Genomic DNA, 6,886 nt, shown 5'->3' with positions numbered 1-6,886 from the left:
TTATGGTTCGCCCAGTATGTCATGCAAAAAACGAAAAATGAAATCTTTTAAGTATTATGGTTCGCCCAGCTGTAAAGACTACCTTGCTTGTACAGCCACCAAGAAAGCTTCCTCGTGTACTTCAGGGTAAATTTATATTCATTGATCCACCTTTGCACATGCTTGTTCACCAAAACAGTGTCGATAATTCAATAATATTCAGCCATCGGAACAATAATATCCATCGAACACCAATCTCGTCTACATCTATAAGAACATTATTCCCAGCAAGGACTGTCAATGTGCTATCATTCTTCATCCACCATAGACATGACCGGGATACCTTTACTTTCTATGTATTTTACTGGGCCACGATAATCCACTAAAGGCCTATTAACTTAAGTTCAAAAAATTGACAGTAAGCATAACCAACGAAATTTGGCCCAAAACTAAAAGGCCGGAAAAAGTTTAGCAGAAATCAAATAAACAGAACAATCTAGAACCGTAAAAGCACCGAAGAGTTGCCCAATCAGAATTCTTTGTATTGCCCATCTCGGTTTCAATTCTCAGGAAAGCCTGTTCTTCAAAAAAAAAAAAAACTTTTCAACTGCTATGTGATACTTTCCTTTCACCTTTCCCCTCTCCTGGCCTATTTCAATTTGGTTCTCGCATCCAGTCAACAATCTTTTTGCTTCTCGGCATACCCAGGGACGTTCTTTAACAGGTAAAACTCCTCCCACTTCTACAGAGATTCTGTTGTTAGTATATGGGCTAAACCATTTGCTGATCTCGGAGTATATTTGAACATAATATTGTTGAATCTGTCTGTTATCTGATGAATATCATGAATGTACACTCCTACTTGTGATCTATCTTGACTTTTTGATTGACACTTTTTGATGATGGCTAATGAGTCCCCTTCAATAATGATCTCCAGCTACTGCATTTCAATACCTATTTGAACTGCTTTACGGCATGCAACTGCTTTGGCAGCGAAAGCGGAGGGTACCTCTTTACGCGTCTCTGAGTAGGAAAGAAGAGCGATTCCTTCAGCATTTCTGGCCACAATACCCGATGCCGATTTGTAGTGACACCCATCATACGCACCATCAAAATTGATCTTGACAATAGAACCAGGTGGGCCACTCCATTTTATCAGCTCCTACGGTTTTGAGGGATTTCTTTTTTCAATCACGTTTAGCTCAGTTATGTAATTATTGACAAAAATCGCTATTTCTTGACCAGTGCTAATTTTCCTTTCATGGATTCTAGCATTTGTCTCCCCAAATGGTCCAGAGTGCACAACAAAATATTCGACAATGGCGGGATACGAAGTATCTTTTTAGCATCTCCCTTCAAAAAGGTATTAACAGTCAGCTCTTATTTCATTTTAAATTATATCACATGAGCTCTGAAAAGGTATTAACACTCATTTTAAATTAGTCATTAAATTTTAAAACATTTTAATTGTATTCTCCAACTATGGACCTTATATCAATAAGGTTATTTCGTAGTAAATCATTAATTTAACCATTAAATAAGATGTCAAATTTTATGTGACATAATTTAAAATAGAAAATTTAAAGAAAAATAAATATTATAAAAGTTGATGTTCTAAAAATTTTCATTTTAAATTATATCACGTAAACTTCTACATGACATTTAATAGTTAAATTAAGGGTTAAACATAAAATTAGTACATAAACTTGTTCACTTCTCCCAGATTGGTACTTATGGGTTTTTTTTTGTCTCAGATTGGTCCTTGAACTTTTTTTCATCCACTAGTTTGGTACTTGAGCCTAACATTATTAACATTTTGCTGACGTGGCAGCGCTCACCACGTGTCGCAATCCCATCACCCCTTTTGACCCGTGTTTCTTTTTTTTACCTAAACCTTTGGTAAAAAAATTAAATGCATCATTTAATAAAATAAGAAAAAATTAAAAACAATTAAACATCTTCCATCGGTTATTGAATGGATTGGGAAAAAATCCTTTCGATTAAGAAACTGTTGAGTTTTTTGTTGAAGCTCAAAAGCCAAGGAAAACAAAACATTTTAGCAATCCCATTTTAAAAACTCTTCCTTCGATTACTATATTTCGTTTGAAACCTCTCACCAGTTCCAATTCTATTCTTAAGTGAAACCTTTTCGATTACCCACCCATCTAAGAAATTCTTCACCATCTCATTGGTAAAAAACCTTGTTTCATCATCGATTAGACATCCCTTTCGATTTACTCAACTATTTGTTGTATTCGAATCAAGATTGCCATATTTTCATTATCGATAACAGGTATTTCACTCTATTTTTGTGGGTTTTTTTTATTTCATTATCGAATTAAGATTGTTATATTTTCATAATATAAAGCTTTTTTCATCTTTGATGGGCTTTTGGTTGTCTATTTTTAAAAATAAAACCTCTTTGTTTTGACTCATTCTCACAAACTGACAATTTTTTTAGGAACATTCGGTTTTTTGGTATAGGGTTTAGGGAAACAATTTTTTTCTATTTTTTTTTTGAAACATTTGATTTTCTAGTTTAGGATTTGGGGAAACAAAATTTTCTAGTTTGATATTGACAAATTTTTGTTTTTGTTTGTATTATATCTAACTTCAAATTTGTTTTTCTTTTTGTTGGCATTCGTGACTAGAGTGATTTTTTTTAGGGTTAAAGAGATTGAGATTGAAGGTGAAAGGTATGTATGTTATGTATGTTTCTTTATAAAAGTATGTTATGTATATTACTATTATGCGTGTTGTTATTTTGTTTGTTATATATGTATGTTTTGTATGTTAAAGAAATTGAGATTGAAGGTGAAAGGTATGTATGTTATGTATGTTTCTTTATAAAAGTATGTTTTGTTGTTAACTATGCATGTTATGTATATTATTTTTATGTATGTATGTTGTGTTTAATGTATGTTATGTTTAGCATTGTTTAAAATATGTATGTATATCATGTATGTATATTACAGTTTATACTATGCATGTGCAGTATGCTATTGTAACATCCCAAAAATTGGGTTAGTATAAATTGGGTTAATGAACCAAGAGAGTGATCGCCCAAATTTTATTTATTTATTTTAGATGATCTTTTGATATTAATAAATATTAAGTATAGTGGTTGTGTAGTGGTGGAGCTATTCATGATGACTTATGTTCAAATCTCATTCCTCACATTATTTTCTAGGTGGTGTAATTTTGTCTCAAAAGTTAGCAAAGGTCACACCATATTTTTAAAATAAATGTGGTAGGAATTAAAATAAGGAAGTAAAGTGGTCAAATAGTTAAGTGCTTTTAAGCTATCTTAGAGGTCTTAAGATTAAGTCCCTTTGCTTTCATCTATTTATTTAATTTTTTTACACAATATTCATGTGCATAATGCATTTGCTGTCAACTAGAGATGCTCATGAGCCGGGCTGAGTTCGGGTCGGGCTCAACTAAAAATTCATGCCCATTTACTAGGCCCAGGCTCCGCTCGCCCTAAAAAATGGGCTTAAAATTTTGCCCAAGCCCGACCCAAATAAAAATACTAAAAGCCGAGCCCGACCTGGCCCGTCCATATTAATTTTTTATATTATTTTTAAATATATATAATAAATCAAAAATAATAAAAATATCAAAATAAATAATTTCGAACAAATTGAAAATAAATTTTAAAAAATATATAAACTTAAATAACACTAAGATAAATACAACTTAATAAGTAAATGTCTCTAAAATAATAACAAAATTAACTAATGCCTTTAAAATAATAACAAAATTAACAATAAAATAAGTTTTATATAATATTCAAATAATAATAATAATAAAATAGTAGCAACATAATAGTAAAATAGTAGCAAAATAGGGAGAAAATAATAAGAAAATAACATTCAAAAATAAATAAAAAAAAAGATTTTTTTGTCTTTTAGTGAATTCGGGCCAAGCTCGTGTCAAAAATGCCTTACCCGATACTTAACCCATTTTTTAAACGGGTCTTTTTTTATTTGCTCAAGCCAATTTTTTGAGTTTATATTTTTGCCCAAACCCTCTCACATTTCGAGTGGGCCTTCGAGCAGGGCCGGGTGCTCAACCCATGGTCAGGTCTACTATCCACCCCATTATTACCATGTTTAATTTGATTCATTTCCCTCTTTTTTGAGTCAAACTTGCCTTAAGTTGGGAAACATGATCCCCCTTTATGCTCTTATGTTCCCTCTCTTTCCTTTCACTTCATTCTTGCCTATTTGTTATAATTCAATGAACTTGGTCACAGTTGACCAAGCTTACCCTACCTTTTTGCCATCCATGCCACTCATTTGCTCCCATATTCTCATTTTTTTTCATTTCTCCCTTTTTCATTTTCTTTCCTTTTTGACAAACAATTACCACTTTCAACCACCATCTAAAATTCCTCCACCACGAGCAATAGTTTCACCACCTCTACGCCATCGTCCAAGGTTCTCTTCTCCTCCTATTTTCTTTCGATCACCGCCTTTCATCGCCACCATCACCATCATGAAACGCCACAAACTACTGTGGGAAAACCTTTCTCCACCACTCTTTTTCTTTTCTCTTTTCTCTCAATATTGTGATCGAACCCTTCGACTCTTTTTATATTTTTTTCTCTCACCTCATTGGACCCCCGCCAAACCACAGTCGTCGATGCCGTTTTCTGCCTGGATTCAGTTTTTCCCCTCTTTCTTTCCCTTTTGATCTCTCCCATCTTTTAAGGATTCAATTATCTTATTTTAATTATTTTGTGCTCAAGACTCATCGATCATATATTTTTGTAGATTGTTAAACCTCTCCGCTTATTCGTTAAGACTTATCAACGATCTTATAGTATTGTTAAGTAGGGTAAGTGCACAAAGGGTGTTGGGAACATTTTTTCCTCTTTATTGTTTTTCCTCATAGCCGAATGGTGTTAAGATACATTTGTTTTTCATGTGTTAACATTTTATTCCTATATTCTTTGAAGGACCAAACAATGCCAATCCAAGAGATCCTCAGTGTGATAACGAAGGCATCGAATCTAAGTCTCGATTTAAGGGTAAGTAATTGGTGAAAATTATTTTAATGATTAATCTTTAAGTAATAAGACATCCGGTAGATCTATAACTTAAATACTTGTTTGATACGATGGATTCATCTACCGGGTTTAGACCTAAGCAAAACCTTTTCTAATAGAATTGTGGCAATCGGATCTTCAATATAATATGTTGGATTTAAACCTTGATTTGAGTGTAATATGTTACTTTTATTTTTAATAAAATATTATTAAATAATTATTTGAGAGTACACTAAGTACTCAAAGCGGAATTGAAAAACTCATCATAGGGAAATTCTAAGTAAGTGTTCTTAAAATTATTAGTTCATGAAAACTATGGTTTGTGATGTATTGATGTATGTGATGATGATATGTGTGTATATCTCATCTCTATGTTATGTGATACATGGCTTCATTGATATGTGATGATCTAAATATGTGTTATATATATGTGTATGTGTGTGATGAGATCCATGATTTAATATGAAAATATATTAAAACATACTAAAGTGAATAAAAAGTGAATATTATGTGATATATGAAAAAGTGAGCATGTTTACATGCAAATGTGTAAAATTGAGAAATATGAAAAGTGATTATATGTGTTAAATTTGAAAATGCCATATCACATGCATGGGGTGGGTCTGTTGAAAGGTAGAAGTTATGTGGCAGTTTATCTACGATTATGTGGCTATTATCGGCAATTTTGTGGTGGTTTGTTCACAATGTGTTATGTGGCCATTTATCAGCATATATGTGGTGGCTTATCCAGAAATGGTGTGTTATTGGATAGACGGGTCATGGGAAACTCGATACTATTGTGTAGCGGAGATGGGTAGAAAATTTTATAAAATGTGTATCGTTTTAAAATATGCATTGGCATGTTCATGCATAAGAATCAGTGTTATAGTTTATGAATATTATGATGATTGATATGTTGAGATTGATATTTTGTTATGTATATGATTATGTTTGTGTTGATCTCACATTGGGCTCTTTAAAGCTCATCACTTTACTTATGTGTTTCAGATAATCCTCGTGGTTAGGACTCGGATGCGGTCATCGGTGATGCTATCAGAATGGTTTTTAAATAAATATAGACTTTCATTTATGATTTGAATTTTTATGGACTTTATTGCTATTTGGGACTTTTTATGTTAAATTATGGTATTGTGGCATGAGACTTTATTTTGGGGATTTTTCATTCTGATTTGCATAAATTGCTTGCATGATATTAAATTTTAAAATTTACATAAAATAGTATTTGATAAGATTTCACTTGAAACTCAGTTTTTAAAATAGAATCCATCAATGTTGCATTTCTAAAAAATGTGTTTTTAATAATATTAGAATTAGTTTTCAAAATTATTAATGTTTACAAATGAGTTTTCTAAAGTCATTTGAATTATGAAGTTAATATGTTTTTATTTCCAAAATAATGACGAATAACCAAGTTCTCTCAATTTTGAATAAAACAAATGCTTTAGAAGTATGATTGAAAACCCGAAATAGTTTTGAATAAATGATTGAATGTTTACAATTGAGATATTATTTATTTTGATTCTTGAAATTTGCACGGTTTTTATGAAATTAAAATAAATGCTTTATTTCATTTGTTTTGAATTGATAAGCCAATAGTTTTAAAATAAATTTTTAAAATTTTTGAAAGTTTATTTCGGCCGTGTTCGTGGACAAATGGTTTTGGAATAAGATTTGAAAATTAAGTTGAATATTCGATTTTACTAGTTTTGAACGAACTGTGTAAATGGTTTAAAAAGTATGTTTGAAGTTACGATAGTTTTTCTGGGTTATTTTGGTGGCCAATGTAGCCTTCTTAAGTCGGCCACAATGATTGGGTCGGGTTTGGGGCGTTAC

The 6,886-nt window shown here is 31.7% G+C and overlaps 1 long non-coding RNA gene across 11 annotated transcripts; it reads left to right on the top strand.

The window, feature by feature from the left end:
* The first annotated feature begins 221 nt into the window (after nt 1-221).
* On the top strand, nt 222-6,213 carry LOC107892363 (uncharacterized). Of its 11 annotated transcripts, none has more exons than XR_005901551.1 (8): nt 495-703; nt 917-1,116; nt 1,252-1,342; nt 1,734-2,272; nt 2,631-2,675; nt 4,758-4,821; nt 4,943-5,014; nt 6,041-6,213. It is a non-coding gene; the product is annotated as an uncharacterized lncRNA (long non-coding RNA). The 11 variants fall into 11 exon arrangements; XR_005901549.1 differs by having other exon boundaries at nt 1,225-1,342; XR_005901550.1 differs by lacking the exon at nt 4,758-4,821 and having other exon boundaries at nt 496-703; nt 1,225-1,342.
* Nucleotides 6,214-6,886: the final 673 nt, after the last annotated feature.

This window comes from Gossypium hirsutum, chromosome A09, assembly GCF_007990345.1.
Source record: "Gossypium hirsutum isolate 1008001.06 chromosome A09, Gossypium_hirsutum_v2.1, whole genome shotgun sequence".
Taxonomy (NCBI): domain Eukaryota; kingdom Viridiplantae; phylum Streptophyta; class Magnoliopsida; order Malvales; family Malvaceae; genus Gossypium; species Gossypium hirsutum.
Note: the sequence above shows the minus strand (reverse complement) of the source record. Positions and strands in the feature narration are given on the sequence as shown.